This window comes from Ambystoma mexicanum, chromosome 1p, assembly GCF_040938575.1.
Source record: "Ambystoma mexicanum isolate Mex_15411 chromosome 1p, UKY_AmexF1_1, whole genome shotgun sequence".
NCBI lineage: Eukaryota > Metazoa > Chordata > Amphibia > Caudata > Ambystomatidae > Ambystoma > Ambystoma mexicanum.
The window spans coordinates 528999857-529020220 of NC_090921.1; the positions used below are offsets into that span (position 1 = coordinate 528999857).

The 20364-nt window shown below is 51.4% G+C and overlaps 1 protein-coding gene across 5 annotated transcripts in view; it reads left to right on the forward strand.

Annotated features, from left to right (window-relative positions):
• Positions 1-20364, forward strand: part of PIP5K1C (phosphatidylinositol-4-phosphate 5-kinase type 1 gamma) — a 1345879-nt gene that overhangs the window by 1219269 nt on the left and 106246 nt on the right. The gene's annotated exons all lie outside the window — the stretch shown is intronic.

Genomic DNA, 20364 nt, shown 5'->3' on the forward strand with positions numbered 1-20364 from the left:
CTGAAGAGGTAAGTGACATTTTACACTGATATAAGTTTGCCAACTATTCTAGGAAATAGCAAAAGATAAATTACTTTGCTCAATATAAGAGTTACCTCTGAGTATCAACCATATGCTACAAATATCTCTTTTGGATAGTAAATGCATCATCCTTTGGTTATCCTTAAGATGGATATGATGCTTAATAGACATGAGATGGTTACGAGAAGTCTGATAAATTATGCGCTTCGTTTCATAGTATTGTACAAAACTCCAGTTTGAGGATAATAAAAGCCTAAGACTATGGTTGTTTTCCCATTTGTACTGAGCTATTGTCGCATTGAAAGAGTGACAGTGAATTATGTATGGCCTCCTGTAGCTGCATGAAAGTGCGTATAGATGACTTTTGATAACTAAGTTGTTCCATGACTCTCTTTGAGAGGGGTTGTTAATCAATTGATTGTCATCATAGACACGCCAGGAATCTCTGACAAGAAAGGTAAGTTCCCTGCATAACTTAAAGTGCCAATGCACCAACGTCATCAATCGGTCAGTACGTACCAAAGCCAACGATGAATCGATCACAAGTGCCCAGTCTTCAAATGCACCTGAAGTGAGATGGGAGAGTGATCGCTCGGATGGTTATCCAAAATATGTACCAAATCAACCATCCCCAACAGTCTAGATGAAAATAAAAAATAATCTAAATAAGAAGATGCTGTACCCCGAGTCCAAGTGCCAGAATGGAGGTCAGTCTTAAAATTCACCTTCTCCAGCATGGGGTCTGGCATGGATTCACATGCTCATGAATATTCCCCGTCGTCAGGCTCGGAATCCTCGGTAAAGAAAAATCAGTATCAGTTTTGTTTCTGATCTGTCTTTCGTAGTAGTAACCAATCACTGATCTCTGCGTCATACTGACCACAGCCAATGACTGCCATCTCCCTAAGCCCCGCCTCTGGCAGCCATCTTCAGATTTTTACTGCACGTTCAAGTGTTGGGATCCTCGTGCTATTGCTCTCGAGCTTTAGTGCTTTTTTCGCGCTTTTTCTTAGGAAAATGTTCTCTTTCGGTCAAAAGAGCCTCAAGCTCCACCGTTTCTTTATCCGATCAACGGGGACCCGTATCAGATTCTAATATGCCCCTCAAGGGTGAAGATTTCGTCGAGTCACGCTTTTGGAGGACTCCAGAAGTTTCTCAGGCCCATCTTGATCATGGCCCAGGAGAAGGGAAGCTCGACGCCCGGAAAGCTGTTCAGGGTCTGCCCTGGATGCCAGCTTCAGAATGTCTTTAAGGAGAATGAACACTCCCTCTGCCTCTACTGCCTGCATGAGGACAAGACGCATGTGGAGAAGGACTGTGCGTTTTGCGGCAATATGTCGGAGCGGACCATGAAGGACCGCCATCTGCGTCTCGCCAACTGGCTGGAAGGGAAGAGCCCGTCAGACGAGAAGAAGAAGAAGAAGTCCGAGCGGTCTTCTAAGACCTTTGAGGGCGCCCCGGCGACGGGGGTCCAACAGAAGGCCAAGCACTGCGAGTCCGCTGGCACCGGAGCGCCGAACGGTCAGGCACTACGGGCGCCAGGCAGGGCGCATCCTCCCCGGCGCCATCAACCACGAGCCAACGCTCTGGCTCGGGTAAGAGGAAGGCCGAGCACCCGGCGAACCTCCTGGAGAGACCCCGGTCGAGCTCGAAGGCCCCATCGGAGTGGGAGCGAGGCGGTGACCCTCCCCCTAAGGAGAAGGCGGTGAGCGCACCTAAGGTGGTGAAAGCCTTAATCCATCCAGCCAAGGCCTCTATCGAGACAGTCGCGGCTGCCCTGGCTCAGCCTGTGGAGGCTACTCCGGTGGTGGCGACCTCTGGGCCCAGAGTCTCCCTGCCACCGCGGAGGGAGTCCTCTTTCATGCCCATCGACAGGACCCCGTGAAACCTCCGACGGAGAAGAAAAAGGGGGGGCAGGAGGTCGTCGTGGATTCGGCCTCAACCTCTGAGGAGGAGCTGATCGAAGTCTTAAGCCACGGCGTTGGCGTGGAAGAAGACCAGCCCGTCGGGAGGGACCCCGACGTAGGAGACGACGAGAACGTCGAGGGTGCCGACGGGCCTCCTGACCGCCCGTGGGACTCCCCTCAACCAGTGCCGCAAGACAACTCGGCAGCCATTTTGTTGGCTATACAGTCCTTATGCTCTGAGATAAGGACGAGATTGCCGTTGCCACCAACGGAGGAACCTCTCCCGACGGGGGACCCAGAGCCAGGCCCTTCTGGGAGCCCTCCTCCTAAGAGAAGAAGGATTCATCCTCCACCTCCTTTTCAACCATCGCGCCCTGCTCAGCCCTCCTCCCCGTCCACGACCCGTGGGGATGATACGGGGACTGACACGGCCGCGACGGGCACAGACGACAAGGATCTCCTGTTGTCACCTCCTCCCCGGGCTTCCCCGCCCGACGAGATTGGATCGTTTCATGCCATGATCGCCACAACGCCTGCGAGAAGGGACCGGTACGAGAAGAAGTACCGGGTCCCGGACGCGGCCCCCTTGTGCCTTCGGGCACAGCCGACCCCGGACTCGGTCGTCTCCGCGGCGGCCAGGAAGGAAGCGGGGGGGGCCTCGGCCTCTACGTCAACCTCCCCGCCGGACGGCGAGGGAAAGAAATTGGACACGATGGGACGCAGAGTCATCTCATCGGCAGCGACGACGATTAAGGCTGCCAACGCCTTGGCTATCGTAGCCCGCTATGACAGGGAGTTGTGGTACAAAATCGCCCCCCTGCTGGACTTCCTACCAGACAAGAGGGCGGATGCCCTAGAGATCTTGCAGGAAGGAGAAGTGGCGTCGGACCACGCCATTACGATAGCGACGGACATCGCTGACACTGGATTTCGCCAGTTGGGCAACGGCGTGTGCCTGAGACGGCGTGGATGGCTCAAGGCAACTGACTTCCGTCAGGACGTGCAGACCAGAGTCTTGGACATGCCGTTCGACGGGAACAACCTATTTGGGGAAACAGTGGACGATTCCCTACAAGCCATCAAGACGGACACGGAGACGGCCCGGGCCCTTGGTGTTCTCCAGCAACGACGGCCGCCCTTTCGGAGCGGCGGAGACAAGCAGGGTGCCGGCGGCGGATTTTCCACCTATCGTCAAGCGGCCCGTTCGTCGTCGCAAGAAGCCTACAGGGGACGAGGCTAGTCAGCCGGACTCCGCCGTCGTCGCCAAGGAGGGCAAGGCGGCAAAGCCTCGTCGAAGCAGGACTGAACCGGCCGTGGGGTCGGGCCCCCACCGAAGCACCCCGGTGGGAGGCCGGCTGGCGAACTTCGTCAGCGTGTGGGAGTCCATCTCCACCGACCGTTGGGTGCTGGACGCCCTGGCCCAGGGTCACGCGCTTGAGTTTCTAAAGAAGTGCCCACGCATCCCCCCCGTGGCCAAGAAGGAACATCACGTCCCTCAACCTCTCTTGGAGGTAAAGGCGATGCTCAAGAAAGGCGCCATCGAGCTCGTCCCAAAGAGGCTTCGGGGCTGCGGAGTTTACTCAAGATACTTCCTCGTGAAGAAGAAGACAGGAGGATGGCGTCCCATCCTGGACCTACGACGACTGAACAAATTCATCAAGGCACAGAAGTTCCAGATGGTCACCCTCCAGCACGTCCTGGGTCAACTGGAGGAGGGCGATTTCCTGTCGTCGTTGGATTTGGAGGATGCCTACTTCCATATCCCCATCCTAAAGGGACACCGAAAGTTTCTCAGATTCGTGGTCCAAGGGCGTCACTACCAGTTCAGAGCCCTTCCCTTCGGATTGAGGTCGGCACCCAGGGTGTTCACCAAGTGCCTCGCACTGGTGGCGGCGCGGCTACGCCTGGAGGGGATCCACGTCTACCCCTACCTGGACGACTGGCTCATCCGAGCAAAGACAAAGGAGCTCGCATCAGAGCACACGGCGAGGACCGTCCAACTACTCACGGACCTGGGATTCTCCATAAACTACGCCAAGTCCCACCTGGTGCCCGCGCAAGACGCACTGTTTCTGGGAGCGAAACTCGACACAGTGGCACTTCTGGCCTCTCCGTCGGAGGAAAGGACGAGGGTCATCTTGGGCAAGGTGCAGCGGATGCTGGTGTGGACGCGGCCAGGGTGATGTCCATCAAATCCCTCCTCGGAATGATGTCTTCTTGCATTTATCTCATCCGCCTGTGCAGTCTTCGGATGCGCCCGTTGCAGGAGTTCCTGGAGGCTCGCAGGATCCAGACGACGGGCAGCTCTGAGGACAGGATCACAATCGACGAGAACTTCCAACGAGCGATCCGGTGGTGGTGCACCCGCACGCATCTGACGGCGGCCACGAACTTCCAGACTCCGGGCCACCAGAAGACAGTGACCACGGATGTCTCCCTGGAAGGGTGGGGAGCACACACCGAAAATCTGCACGAGAGAGGCCTTTGGCTGCCGACAGAGAAGTCCCTCCATATCAACGTCCTGGAACTCCGGGCAGTGTTTTGGGCCCTCAGGTCCTTTCTTCCGTCCCTCAAGGGCAAGGTGGTGAGGATCTTCACCGACAACACCACCACCATGTTCTACATCAGGAAGCAGGGCGGTACCAGATCCCCAGCCCTGTCCAAGGAGGCTCAGGATCTGTGGCATTGGGCCGTCGCCCAAGGGATGTTTCTGGTGCCGTTTCATCTGGCAGGGATAAAAAAACACCATCGCTGACTCGCTCAGCAGGGAGCTGCGCTCGTGCCATGAGTGGGAACTACGACAGGATCTAGTGGATCACCTCTTCCGACGGTGGGGCACACCCCAGATCGATCTGTTCGCGACGGCGACCAACTCCAAGAGGTTCGCCAGCAGGTTTCCCCAGCCGAGGAGCATGGGCGATGCTTTTTCGTTCCCCTGGGAGGGCCTGTTCCTATATGCGTTCCCTCCATTGCCGCTGCTGATCCAGCTCATCATCCAGCTCAAGAGATCACGGTACAGGATGATCCTCGTCACACCTGCGTGGCCGAGGCAGATATGGTTCCCGGACCTTCTGGACTTGTCAGCGTCCCCGTCAATCAAGCTGCCAGTGGACGTGGATCTTCTCTCCAGGGAAGGAGGCGCCAATCCTCCATCACGACCCGAAGTCGCTGAACTTGCAGGCCTGGCTCCTGCAGCGTTAGAGTTTGGAGGTTACGACATACCGGCCGACTGCAGAGAGGTTCTTGCAAAGGCCAGGGCGTCCTCAACTCTTAAATGCTACGGACACAAATGGAAGAGGTTCTCTGTCTGGTGCCACGCACAGAAGATCAACCCTCTACGGATTACTGCTCCTCAAGTACTGCCGTACCTGCTGACGCTGGCCAAGGCTGGACTGGCGCACGCTTCCATCAAGATTCATCTTGCTGCGATCTCCCGATACACCAGGACGGACGTCTTTGTGGTCTCATCGTCTGGTGAAAGAATTCATGAAGGGACTGTTCAGATCGTTCCCGCCGGTGAAGGCACCGGCCCCGGCGTGGGAGCTCAACGTGGTGCTGACCAAACTCATGGGACCTCTGTTCGAGCCTCTGCACTCAGCTCTGTTGAAGTTCTTGTTGTGGAAAACTGCGTTTCTTGTGGCCATCACCTCCGCACGACGGGTGGGAGAGATCCAGGCCCTTTCCTGCAAGCCCCCGTACTTGACTTTTCACGACACGAGGGTAGTGCTCAGGACGCACCCCTCCTTCATGCCCAAGGTGCCGTCGGACTTCCACCTCAACGAACCCTTGGTGTTGCCTGTTTTCTTCCCGTCGCCTTCGTCGCCGGCTGAAAGGACTTTGCACTCGCTGGATGTGGCTAGAGCGCTGAAGTTCTACGTGGACCGCACGAACAGTTTTCGGAAGACGTCACAACTTTTTGTGAACTTTGGACCTGTCAATCAGGGGAAGACTCTCTCGAAGGCTTCCATTTCCAGATGGCTCTCCGGCTGTATCATGTACTGTCATTGGTTGGCAAACCGACCGCTGCCTGGCCGTCCGAGAGCCCATTCCACCAGAGCGATCGCAGCTACCATGGCGTTCCTATCTGGTGTGCCCTTGCTGGACATCTGCAGGGCTGCTACGTGGAGGTCGACGCACACCTTCACGAAATTCTACTGCGTCGATCGGGATTCCAGGGAGGAGTCCAGGGTCGGCCAAGCAGTGCTGCGCAACCTGTTCGCCTAAGGTGAGCCTGGTGAGGAGGTAAGAATTGCTTAATGTTGAGTTTTGGATGTAATGCTTAATGTTGAGCCTTTGCCACCTCCCGTGGTTGTGCATGTGTGTACTGCTATGTATTCTTTTATTCATGAGCATGTGAATCCATGCCAGACCCCATGCTGGAGAAGGAACAAGTTACTTACCTGTAACTGTTGTTCGAAGGGATTGTGTCCTCCGACGTATTCCTTATCTTAGATAGAAATCCTTCAGCTTTGCTGGCCTCGGAAAATTTTTTCGCCAGAGGGCGCTGCGCGTCGATGATCGCCGAGTCGATGACCCTCGACGGCCTCCGTGCCGACGTCGACGTCATCCTGCCTATAAAGGCCGCGCGCAGCGTCCGTTGCTCAGTTCCGTTTTTCCGCGCTTCGTTGTGCCTCGGAACACCGTTGCTCAGTTCTCGTCAAGATAACGTATATAATAACTACTATTTACCTCGATATCGATGGCATCCTCCTCCGACCCGACGACCCCTCGGTCCGGTTTCAAAAAGTGCCGAGACTGCGGGAAGAAAATGTCGTTGACGGACCCTCACAGGGTCTGTTTGTGGTGTCTGGGAATCACGCACCAGAGTTCGGAGTGTGAGGAATGCCTTTCCATGACGGCGAAAGCCTTGAAGGAGCGTAGGGGGAAGCTCGAGAGAGGTAGGTCAACTTTAACTTCCTCGAAAGCTTCTTCGGTAGAGTCGAGACGTTCGTCTCCTCACCATAAAAAACACTCTCGATCTAGATCACGAAGTGGCTCCCACCACTCGTCGACATCGAGACACTCGAAGAAGAGACGTAGGAGATCCCCTTCGTCATCTTCGTCGAGTTCTCCTGAGAGAGTTCATTGCCCCACAAAACGCAGCTCGCAAGCTGAGTGGGAGGAATTCAGGAAAAAGATGCTAAGCGTCTTCGAGAAAGCGGCCTCGTCCCCCTCGAAGACAGCTGAGGGTGATACCCCGGGTAAAAAACCCAAAAAATCTAAACGCCGCGAGTCGCAGTACCCGGCGGAAAAGTCAACCCGAAAGCGCCTCGAGCCATCGGGAGATAAAGCATCATCGACGCCATCGTCGAAAACTCCTTCGAAACAGAGGTCGGCGCCATCGACGCCGTTGTCGAAGGATTCATCGGCGCATCAGTCGATCGAGTCGACGCCGACGTCGACGCCGATATCGACGCCGGTGAAGGAAAGAACCACGGCTACTCCACAGCCAACGGTTAGACAAAAGACCTCCGACTCGACGCCGAGAACGTCGACGTCGTTCTCGAGCAAGACTCCGATCCTTTCGAGTTCTTCGAGGCCTAGTACACATTTCTCGACGCTTTTCACGGCGCCTTCGAGTACTTTCACGTCGGTGTCGACGACATCGACGTTTTCAAGGCCTGTGATGATGGCTCCTTCTGCATTGGAAATGGGGTTTATACCATTCCAAAAACCAATGTATCCCCCTTTAACCTCGATTTTTGAGGAAAGGGAGGATTCAGACCAAGATATTGATTTACAGAGGACCACATCACCAGAGCCAGAGACTTTCGCCTCTGAGGAAGGAAGATTAAAAAATCTTCAGGATGCACTTCAGGAAGCTAGTGGCTTGGACACTTCTCCTGAAGCAGAATTTATCAAACCAGACCCAGGAGAACATGCGGAGACTCCATATAGAGCTCTGATGTCTAGAATCATAGAATTTATGGGTTGGTCTGCACCTTCTCCTGCCTTTCAGCAGGATGACCTCACTGACATACTGGACAAGGGCCCACAGGAGGATCCTGTGGTTCCATTTCACTCTGCTCTACAGAGAAGGATTTTGACAAACTGGGAAACGCCAGAAATTATCCCGGCAGTAAATAAAAAACTGTCAACAAAATACAGGGTGGCTAGTTCTGACCCTGAATATTTGTCAAAACACCCTACTCCTGAGAGCTTGGTTGTACAGGCTGCAACCTCATCAGGCAGCACATCTGCATACCCCACTGCTCCGCAGGATAGGGATGACAAAAAATATGATGCCATGGCTAAGAAGGTTTTTTCTGCCTGTAGCATGGCGTTAAAGTCTATTAACGCGACCTGTACGCTCGCTAGGTTCAGCCACACCCTTTGGGAGTGCGCTTCATCAGCGGCTGACTGCCTCCAAGAAGGAGAGGAAAGGGACGCATTTTTAAACATCATCAGGGATGGTAAAGATGCGATGTGCGAGACCCTACAAACTGGCCTAGATTCTGCTGACAGTATCAGCAGGGCCATGGCGGCAAGTACCACAATCCGCAGGCATGCGTGGTTGAGGAAGTCTGGTTTTGCCTCTGACGTGCAGACCAGGCTTTTGAATATGCCCTTTGACGGTTCTACCCTCTTTGGAAAGAAGGCGGATGACAGTTTGGAGAAACTGCAAACGTCCAAGGCAGCAGCCAAGTCATTGGGAGCTGCTATCCGTCAGAATACCTTTCGTCCTTCGGGATCATCGTGGAGAGGACGGTCCTTTCGTTACTATTCCTCATATGGAAGGGGCAGGGGACGACCGGCTCAAAGAGGCCAAGGAAGATTTACCCGTGGTGGACGGGGTAGGGGAAAGAAAGCCGCACCCGCAGGAGCAGGAGCCACTTTACCTTCGGCAACTGCATCAGCCGCTTCAAAACCACTCTGAGGTCTCCCCTCACAGAACACCAGTAGGGGGCAGGTTAACTCACCATCTGACGGAATGGCAGGCTATTACGTCAGATGCTTGGGCTCTGGAGACAGTGGCCCAAGGTTACTGCCTGCCCTTCCTACATATCCCTCAGAGTCATCCACCGGGGAACAACCCTTTGAAGCTTCCAGATCCGCTCCTCTTGCAGGAGGTTTTAGACCTGCTAGAGAAAGGTGCCATAGAACTGGTACCTGTAGCGGAAAGGAACAAGGGTTGGTACTCCCCCTACTTCATAATACCGAAGAAGGACGGAGGACTGAGACCCATCTTAGACTTACGGGAATTGAACAAATTCCTCCGAAAGGACAAGTTCAAGATGGTGACTCTCTCTCAGATCCTTCAGGCCCTCCAGCTTCAGGACTGGTTGGTATCTCTAGACCTCCAGGACGCTTATTTCCATGTGCCGATCCATCCCAGGCACAGGAGATACCTGAGGTTCGCAATTGGCAGCTCTCATTATCAATTTCGAGTTCTGCCATTTGGGCTAACCTCCGCCCCGAGGGTCTTTACCAAGCTAATGTCGGTTGTGGCTGCAAGTCTAAGGAGGGAAGGGATTCATGTCTACCCTTACCTAGACGATTGGTTGATCAGAGCTGTATCTTCGGAACAGGCTCAGAGACAACTAGATTATGTTTGCCACTTCCTTCACAAGCTGGGCTTCTCCCTCAATTTAAAGAAGTCACAGATGATACCATCACAGAGACTCCAATTCATTGGAGCAGTCCTGGACACTTCCCTGGGAAAAGCCTTGCCACCAGAGGTGAGGGCTCGAGATATTCTGCAGATGGTCATCAGATTTCAGAATGCCCAATATCTCCCAGCCTACGACTTTCTGAGGTTGCTAGGCCTCATGGCATCCTGCATATTCCTCGTGCCGGAGGCTCGCCTGAGAATGAGATCCCTCCAGTGGGCACTGAGAACTCAGTGGTCACAGTTCTCAGGAAGGATGACAGATCTCCTTCGGATCCCGGTCAAAGTAGCCCGAGACCTTCAGTGGTGGGCCTGTCGGGAGAACATCCTGAAAGGAGAAATGTTTTGGCAACCATGGCCGGAGATAACAGTAGTCACGGATGCCTCACTCACGGGGTGGGGAGCTCACGCCAACGACTTGACCATCAGCGGTCGTTGGTCTCCATCGGAGTCCAGACTACATATCAACCTGTTGGAGCTGAGAGCCATCAGACTAGCGCTGAAGGCTTTTCTGCCGTCTGTACGGGGAAGAAACGTCCTAATAATGACGGACAATACAGTGGCCATGCACTACCTCAACAAAAGAGGAGGCGTAGGCTCACTACCACTGTGCAGAGAGGCGATGCAGCTCTGGTTTTGGGCAATTCAGGAAGGAATCTCTCTATCGGCAATTCACCTAGCCGGAGAGAAGAACTTGACAGCGGACGCTCTGAGCAGGCAGAGCACAGTCTCTCACGAGTGGGAGATAGCTCAGGAAGTCCTTCAAGAGATCTTCGCCCTTTGGGGAACCCCTCAAGTGGATCTGTTCGCCACCAGTATCAACAGGAAGTGCGACAGATTTTGCTCAAGGGAATTTCCCCCGAGAGGAGCTCTAGGAGATGCGTTCGTAGTGGACTGGGAGTTCCCACTTCTGTACGCGTTCCCTCCGGTCCCTGTCATTCCTCAAATGATCAGGAGGTTGAGAAGGTTTCGGAAGACCATGATCCTAATTGCCCCGGATTGGGCCAGGAGAACGTGGTACCCGGACCTTCTAGACATGTCCATCTGCCCTCCAATTCGACTGCCATACAGAGAGGATCTTCTCTCGCAGAAGGAAGGTCAGGTTCTCCATCCAGCCATCAAGACCCTCAACCTTCACGCTTGGTGTCTGAAAGGTTGAGGTACAAGGATTGGGACCTTCCGGATGATGTTATGGAGGTGTTGCTTTCGGCCAGAAGGCCGGCAACTAAAACTCTATACCGCTGCCGTTGGAACAAATTTTGCAGCTGGTGCAGAGAAAAGAATATTGAACCCTTTTCTTGTGGTACACCTATGGTGTTGTCATTCTTACTTTACCTGGCTAATTCAGGCCTACAGGTTGGCACAATTAAGGGCTATCTCGCAGCGCTATCAATCTTTAAGCGCACTGCAGAGGAGCCTTCATACTTCAAAATTCCATTGGTAATACAATACCTAAAAGGATTAACTAATGTTTATCCCCCGAAACCTTTTCAAGTTCCCTTATGGGATTTAAACCTAATTTTAAACTTCCTAAAGGGTGCCCCTTTTGAACCACTACACTCTTGTTCATTGAAGCTTCTCACCCTCAAAACTGTTTTGCTAATAGCATTGACATCTGCTAGAAGGGTTAGCGAGTTGCAAGCCTTATCGTGTAAACCTCCACATACAATCTTTTACAAGGACAAAGTTGTTCTTCAGGTGAAGCCTAACTTCCTCCCGAAGGTAGTCTCGGAGTTTCACATCACTCAGAAGATTATATTACCTTCTTTCTACCCTCCTCCTCATCCGGGGAAGGAGGAAGAGAGACTGCACAGGCTGGACCCTAAGCGAGCCTTGAGCTTCTATATCAGCAGATTGGCTAAGATCAGACAAGCAGACCAACTCTTTGTAGGTTATGCAGGACATAAGTTGGGCCTTCCAATAACAAAACAAACCATCTCCAGATGGATTATTTTAGCCATTCTGGAGTGCTACAAATTGGCAGGAAAGGAGCCTCCTCAAAATCTAAGGGCTCATTCTACCAGGGGTATCGCAACATCCTCAGCCCTTCAAAGAGGGGTGCCAATTCGAGATATATGTGCGGCTGCCACATGGTCGTCCGCACATACATTTACCAAATTCTATAGCCTGGATTCCTCCTCTAGTCAAGAAACTAGATTCGGCAAGGCTGTGTTACACTCTGTCCATTCTGGAAGGGTAACATAACTTTTATTACTCCCGCCTCCAGTCACAATACCACTGCTATGGGAGTCTATCTAAGATAAGGAATACGTCGGAGGACACAATCCCTTCGAAGAACTAGTTACTCTTACCTTGTAACGTTCTTTCGATGGGATGTTCCTCCGACGTATTCCTTATCGACCCTCCCATCCATCCCCGCAGTATGACTTCCTGTGGGTTTGCAGCCTATGCTCCTTCAAGGTGATTAGTCTAATCCAAAAACATTACTGGGGACTACAAAACGGAACTGAGCAACGGACGCTGCGCGCGGCCTTTATAGGCAGGATGACGTCGACGTCGGCACGGAGGCCGTCGAGGGTCATCGACTCGGCGATCATCGACGCGCAGCGCCCTCTGGCGAAAAAATTTTCCGAGGCCAGCAAAGCTGAAGGATTTCTATCTAAGATAAGGAATACGTCGGAGGAACATCCCATCGAAAGAACGTTACAAGGTAAGAGTAACTAGTTCTTCTCCAGCATGGGTCTGGCATGGATTCACTTGCGAACCCTCCTGCCTACCCCTCTGCGGCTCTTCACTTGGTCATACTGCCACTTCACGTGCTACCAAATCTGAAGATGGCTGCCAGAGGCGGGGCTTAGGGAGATGGCAGTCATTGGCTGTGGTCAGTATGACGCAGAGATCAGTGATTGGGTACTACTACGAAAGACAGATCAGAAACGAAACTGATACTGATTTTTCTTTACCGAGGATTCCCAGCCTGACGACGGGGAATATTCATGAGCATGTGAATCCATGCCAGACCCATGCTGGAGAACAACAGTTACAGGTAAGTAACTTGTTCCTTATAGAATGGCGCGAATGCGCGGTAAATGATAAGTTGAACCTCTAGGGGCGACATTTTGGCACGATACCTTATCCATTTACAATCTTGCATTGAGCACATACTTGGAAGAATATTATCAAAACTGCTATTAATCTCAAAAATGGCATCGGCTATTGCCATCCCTCCTCCCCAAGAGCCACCTCCACCACATGCAAGAGGACCTACACAAAGAGCGCAGTACTTCCAAAGACAATGAAGAGGACCAAGAAGATGGTAGAGAACGTGCCTACCTCTAGCACCCAGAGGTAATTATGGGTGTAGCAGTTCCTTACCACTGTTGTGAGTGTACCAAAGGCTAAAGCTACCAAAGTGAAATGCCCCGAGTGCAACGAGTCGCAGAGTTCCTGCACATTACTCCTACGGGACCACCTCCATGCACCGCCACACCAAATCCAACCACTGCAATGCTCTCAGAAAGGTTGTTCCTTTCTTAGCAAGTAGTAGGCAGTCTTCCTCCACCTCATCTTCCTCAACCAATGCTGTAACTACACAGCCTACTTTTTTGGGACACAAAATCTCACCAGCTACCTTGCAAGATGTTCGCAAACATCACAGGACTGCCACGGACAGTTCGCGGACATCGTAGAATAAAAACGCCAGACCATATCCCACCCCACCCCATCCTCATCACCCCTCACCTCTCCACAGATTGTTTCATTCGATTGCCAAGTGCAATGTTTTTTAATATGTTTTTACTGCGGTGTTTGCAAACATCGGCTGCTGTCCGTGAATCCAACATGGCGGGTGTTTCTGAAAATCAGACGCACCTCACGCTTTTCACCATTCAATCAGTGGGCGCATCCAATGTCCACAGACTTCACGCCACCCTCTGGGCCAATCAGAGTTTCATCCATGGGCCGAACAGGGAAGTGAGTCCACTTATCGAACCCAGATATCACAAAATTATAATTTTTTTAACCATATATTTTTGATTGAAATCTCGATTAGTATGTGGTTCATATAACATCACATAGTAGTACATTGAAAAACGTCAAGACATAAATTTCCTTTTTATAAACCTGTAACTGTTTTGCTTAACACAGCTGTTCGATCGATGGGTGCAGGTTAAGGATTAGAAGAAAAGAGAATATAGTGAACGAAGGAGAAGAGAAAAAAAAGTAACACAATGCCAATCATCATGGTTTCATAAGGTGTTTCTGAAGTAGCAGCTGAAAAAACATCTGCTCTTTATCTACCACGTAGTCCAAAAATGGCCCCCATATGCGTGAGAACTTGGGCAACTTTCCCTCTGCCGTATCTGTGAGCTTCTCCATCCCATCCAGCTCCAAAACCTTCACCCACCAGTAGTATGGATCATATCTCCAACCAGAATGATTGTATGACTGGGCAATGCCACCACATATGGGCTAAGACGCCTCGCTCCCCACACTCATGCCAGCATGTATCGGGATAGGCGGTATTCATTTCATGCAGTCGTCGTGGGGATAGGTACCAACAGTGCAGCAGGTGTTTTTCTGGGCTCTGATCCATATCTTCTGCCAAGACTCCCTGGAGATCTCCAAACCCAGTTCCCTCTCCCATGCCACCATATAGGAGAGTTTCTCTTCCAACTGGGCGTTTTGCAGGAGCCTATAGCAAGTGGCCAATCTATGGGTCTGTTGTCCTTCAAAGACTTTGAGTTCTATTCCTGTTGGGGTTCTGGAGGCTGCTTGTCGTATGGCTGTGTTGGTCAGCCAGTGGCGAAGTTGTATGTATCTGAATCGTTCGGATTCCGGCAGCTTCAATTTCTCCTTGCATTTTGCGAAAGTTAGGGGTTCTCTGTCCTCGTATAGGTCTTGCAGTCTCAGAGGTTCGTCTGACATCCAGAGCTCAAACGATTAAAAGCCAGATTTTGGGTAATGGGCCATAGTGGGCCCAGGCCCGATTTGAATCCCCTCCTTGTGCAGGCTTTATCCCATCTCTGAAGCGTCGTTAAGGTGGTAGGTAGCATCGTGCCACCTTGCCTATTATGTCCCTTGGGAGGAATGGAAGATGACCCAGGGGGAAGGGGGCTGCGGTTTGCTCGATATCTCGCCATTTGGGAGCTTTTGTTGTTCCTGCCCAACCCAGCACTGCAGAGCCTTGGGCCGCTCGGTAGTACTGTGGGATGGAGGTGTGCCCCAGGCCGCCCACCATTTTCTCTCTTGTGAGAAGCCTGCAGGGGTTTCTGGATTTTATGCCCTGCCATATGAATTGGCCCACTACCTTCTGTAAAGCGAGATCATCCCCTTTTGGGATCATCACTGGTAAGGCGTGAAAGATGTACAAAATCTTCGGGAGGAGAGTCATCTTGACTGCGCTGATGCAACCCACCCATGAGATTTCATGGGAATCCCATTGTTGAAGCCATTCCTTGGCTTCTTTCAGGAGATCAGCGATATTAGACTTCGATAGCCCTGAGTACGTTGGGGTCAGCCGTATTCCCAAATAGGGGATGTCTGTGGTCGACCAGCGAAAGGGGAATATTCCCTGAAGGGTTGCCAGAGCTGAGGGGGATCAGTCAGACCCATGCCCACTGATTTCGTTGGGTTCACCGCAAACCCTGAGACTGCTGTAAATTGGGCTAGTAGATCAATTGGGGTTGGGAGAGAGCTGAGTGCATTACTTAAAAAGCAGAGCACATTGTCTGCATATAGGGCAACTTTATGGCATTGTCACCCATAATCGAAGCCTTGGATTTTTGGATGTAGGTGAATCCGCTGTGCTAGGGGCTCCATTACCAGAGCGAATACCAGGGGGGATAGAGGGCAACCCTGTCTAGTTCCTTTGCCCAAAACTGTAGGGGGAGACTTTTAGGGAGAATTCTCATTTATGAGTAATTTCCCTCACCTAGTGAGTCCGCCAGCAGCTTTGCTGGACTTCTGGAGTTTATTTTTTTTTCCACTTGGTTAGAGTGTGAGGTTTTCCCCCACTCTTACCTATGTTTTGCCATGTGTATTTCTCTGTTTTTATGATTGTGGACTCTGAAGTACACCACTTCAGTAGCCCCCTTCTTTCTGTGTGTCACCAGCACCTCCAGTGCCGTGGCACAGGGTTGTCTTTGAGACTTCCCCCCGACTCCATTTCAGAGGCTGACTACAGTCCCCCAGAAAGGGTAAATTTGCCATTAACTTCACTTAGTCAATCTACCACAGATCCAGTACACCCCATCTTCCATGGAGTACTGGAAAGGGTTAATTTGTCTCCCTTTTTCTCTGTACCTCCTAGAGCATTGTTTTGCTCTTTTGACATTTAGACTTGGCTGGTGGCAGTGGTATCTACCCTAACTTTCCTACCGCAATTATATTAGATAAACGTGGTATTGTTCTTGGGTATTATATTAGCCTCGAACATAAACCCGCTGGACCAAATCGTCTTTCTTTTGGCTCCGGTTGGGTTTATTCGCCATTTCTTTTTGTTAAAGTCCTTCTTGTGTTTTACTCTGCACGGCAAACTAGATTTGCTTTCTTTGTTCACCGTCTTTTGGCGGGCTTCTGCTCAGAAGCCCTCCACCAGGCGCCTGGGTGTCTAGGTGGGCTGAATGTGAGGGAGGGGTGTAGTCACCCCTTGCACAGGGTATCCTAGGAAACCCAAGTCGCACTTTGCCATGATTGGCTGAGGTGGTTGTCCGGGCTGGACAACCCCCCTGCTGGGTGATTGACAGCCAGGCTGTGTGAATGGGGGTTTTGCGCATAAAAGGCAGGTCTCCTGGGCTAGAAGTTAGAGATTCACCACTGGAACTACAAGGAACCGAAGAGAAGCGTAGAGAACGACGGCTGCTGCAACTATCCCGTCCCGGTGAAGTCCTGCTGCAGTCCTGAGCTATCTACCCTTCAACGACTAAGAGGAGATCCAGTCCGGAGTCTTCTTCCCTTGAGCCTTGTGAGGATAACCAGCTCATCTTCCACAGCCAGAGGATCCTCTTCCTTGGTCGAAACCGCTGCACACAACTGTAGTGGTCCGGATAGCCATTTGAAGAGCCTCTCCTGTTTTTAAGGAGCGCACCTTTTATTCGTTGTTGCTGCTGCCGGCTTCATCCCTGTGTGGTGCAGACCCTCTTCAGATGTCCTCCTTCACAACGAAGCTCCAGGAATCGTGGGTCTGCGGTAAACCAACAGGAACAACTGCCAGGGCACCAGCTGCACCATTGGAATAAGGTACTGTGTTCTGTTTGAGGAAACTGGGTGAACCCCTTTTCTTCATTTCCAAGGCTTGCCCTTGTCTTCCCTCCTTCTTATAACTTTTGCTTCCGAACATTGACAATATCGAGGTACTCTTGGCTACGTTGAATCGTGAACTATCTGACTGTGTGATCTTCGGCAACAGGCCCCCAGTGTCACTTCACCCTGGCTCCCGGCCCTTTGACTTTTGAACTCTTGTCTCTGAGTGTTTCTCTATTCTGTCTGCCTAACCAAAATATTGCCTTTGACTTTTGCCTCCAACTCCCTCTGGGTATTTCAGATGCTAAGTGTGTTTTTGCCCCGGTAGCATTTCATGTCACGGATACGCGTTTATTTAGTAGACCGAACTGTCAAAAAGTGATCGCAATCGTATTCACGCTAACATGTTTTGTTCAGAACACCGGTTCATTCAAGCACAGGGTACTTACCTTGAGACATACTGTAGAAAGTGAACTGGTTAGTTGTAGTATATTTGACGTGTGGTTTGTGTTTAAGTTTAATAGAAGTGTTGTGTTTATAACTAATGGTTTAAAAATAAATGTACTTCTATTTTTCTACCTGAAACCTTGAGTCAGTGTTTGCTTGAGTCACAGTAATTGTGGTCCCTTTGTGTAATCTCTGCTACTGCTCATATACTCTTGTGATAAGCCTGGCTGCTGCACCACTGCTACCACTCTGACATAGTAGTACAGGCTTGTACCAAAGGTAAAACTTGTATTGCCACATGTGGTCTTAATTGTGTGTGGTGGTCCCTAGGGGCATTGCACAGGATTCTGCCTAACAGAGACCATTAAGAGTTCACCTTGACATGGGTCGACAGGATTTGGAAATTTGAGAGTATCAACTTGGAGAATCTTGGGCCAAAGCCAAATCCCATTAGGACTGATTTCAGGTATTTCCAGGGCATGCTGTAGAAGGCTCTATGGGCATCTAAGGATAGCAGCGAGAGCTTGCCAGGGATGCTGGGGGCTAAGGCGACCAGGTCGATTGCGCAGCGAATGTTGTCGTGTGCTGAGCGGTTTTGGATAAAGCCCGGCTGGTTCTATTAGTGTCGGGAGGACATCTCCAAGACGGTGTGCTATTATTTTGCTGAAAAGTTTCGCATCTGTGTTAAGCAACGCAATAGGGCGATCGGACGTACATTCCGTGGGGTCTTTGTCTGCTTTCAGAATCAGTGTGGTAGCGGATTCTGCCATGGATTTCATGACCAACCTAGCAGTCTGTTAAGACGGATTTCTGAACTCTGTCCTGGTGGCGCAGAAGTTCAGAAGGCCAACCTAATTACTTGGAACAGGGTAACCTCTGGACAAGCCAGACCAATCAAGGTAGCGATCGCGGCGGTCAAGACTAGGCCTCAAGAGGGGTGAGGGTGACTGAAAGCCCGCAATGAGCACACAAAGCAAGAGCGCTTACAAACTACTCCAAACAGTTGTTATATCAAAAATAGATACACATTTATTTTAAGGCCTTTAAAATAATGACCGTAGCGAGAAAATCACAATATCACAATATTAAACCAACACATACCATATCAACACAATATATATACAAATACACAGTCGCAAGCGTTTAAAGCACGAAATATGTAGTCCACCTGAAAGGAAAGGAAAACAGGCAGTGCGATAACACTTTAGACTCAGTTCGCCTTCAGAGGCACCTAACTAGATGGAAGTCCGAGCCCTGCGAAGAGTGGAGCCTTGTGCTCAAAGTACCTGCCACGCCGGTGCCAACGGGCAAAAGGGGAAGCTCTTCGGAGGAAGTCAGGCAGTTCGGGTTAGTGCACAGCAGAAGGAGAACAGGTTCCGCAACTCAAGCGCAGCCTCCACAGCGAGCAGAAGCAGAGCGCGAGTACGGCAAAAGGGTGCTGTTTTTACACAGCAGGGAAAAGCAATGGGATACTGCAGGAGGGCGACCAGATCCAGGCTAAACTACTCACCGGTCCCCGAAGCAAGCAGACCCAGGCTTCTCCACGTTAGTTTCAGCAGCTGGCAGGTTCAGAAGAGCAGGGAACGCCTCGTAGTCGTGTAGAGCAAAAAAGACGTCCCAATCGACGAAACCAGCACAGTTTGTTGCCGCAGCAGGACAACGGAGCGGCCGTGTGTATTCGAGCCAAATGTACACTCCTCCCTTCAGACTTGGGAACGCCAAGTGAACGAAGCGTGGGAGAGTGACAAGGACTCGAAATACAACACAACCTGGCGGCGGTTACAGAGCAGGACTCCCTTGTAAGCTGGTCAGTCAACTGGATGGCCCAGAGACACTTCCGAAGGCTTACTTGGCAGGAGATGATGAAGTCGCCGGGAATAGCTGTTCCTGCTATTCCAAAGGTCGAAGCACCAGTACAGGCCTTCTGGTTCGATCCAAGGAGGAAAGGGTTTCACAGGACGACAGCAGTGCAAAGGAGGATTCCGTCAGCGGGTCACCAGCGATTCCTCGGTCCAGCCTCTTGGTTGCAGGATACTTGGCTCCTGTATTCCTTCGTTCGTGAGAACTCAGGAGATCGACATGGTAGTGGTGTTTCCAGCCCCCTCCTGTCCACGGTTCCCTTCGCGCCAAAACGGAGGGGAGCCAATGGGAGATCCGCACATCAACACACATACCATACGTGGACCAATCACGGACCACGGTGGTCCCAGGCATTCACACCACCCCAGACTCTCTGGCACCCAGGATGTGTATTGGGACCAGACATCCCAGCCCACACCCTGGAGGCACACAAACGACATGTAGAAGCCCGCGAAAGCAACCACTTTTCGCGGGAAAGTACATGCCCAAATAAGGAAGGCCCCGGGTCGCCCGACCTGGGGAAGGTGAAGGGAGCAAGACGGTCAGTGGACAGGACAAAGGAGCCTCGTGGACTGGCCATTTTGGGAGCCAGGCCACCATTTTGGGTTCAGTGCGAAAAACGTGCTCAGAACGCCAAAAGGAGCTCAAAATAAACAAAACGATCGCTGCCACCATTCCAGTCCCTGAATGACTTGCAAATACCATCCTAAAAGAGTATCTAGGGCCTGTAGAAGGCTAGAGACCCAAGAGAGCTGTAACTTAGCTTACAGTGCCCTCTTGTGTCATGTTGCACTAAAGCCGCAACATGATAAAAGAAACTACGGGAAACAGCGTTCCCCGGTACTGACTGTCTTAAGGGCATGTCAGTTTCCCCATAAGAAAAGGAGCGAAAGCCCAGAGAAGTGCGGCAGAAGGCTGTACTTCTCTGGCAAAGTCAAGATCAAGGTTAAAAACAATAGCAAAAAGTTTAGGGGTTGCCACATGGAAGGAAAATTCCCTACAATTACGAAATCTTTCCTAACACTCGCCCCTCCCAGACTATGGACAGGGGGAACTAATCCACCCCTGGATGAGTCTCTTGTTCAGGTCGGTTAAACATTCTGGACAACCCATCAGCATTGCTATGTTGGACACCTGGCCTATGCTCAATAGTGAAGTCGAAGCCTTGTAGACTTATGGACCACCTAAGCAACTTTGGATTCTCCCCCTTCATGTTCATTAGCCACTTTTAACGGCTTATGGTCAGTCTGCACAATGAAGTGGGTCCCATAGAGGTAGGGCCTCAGCTTCCTTAGGGCCCACACAACAGAGAAACAT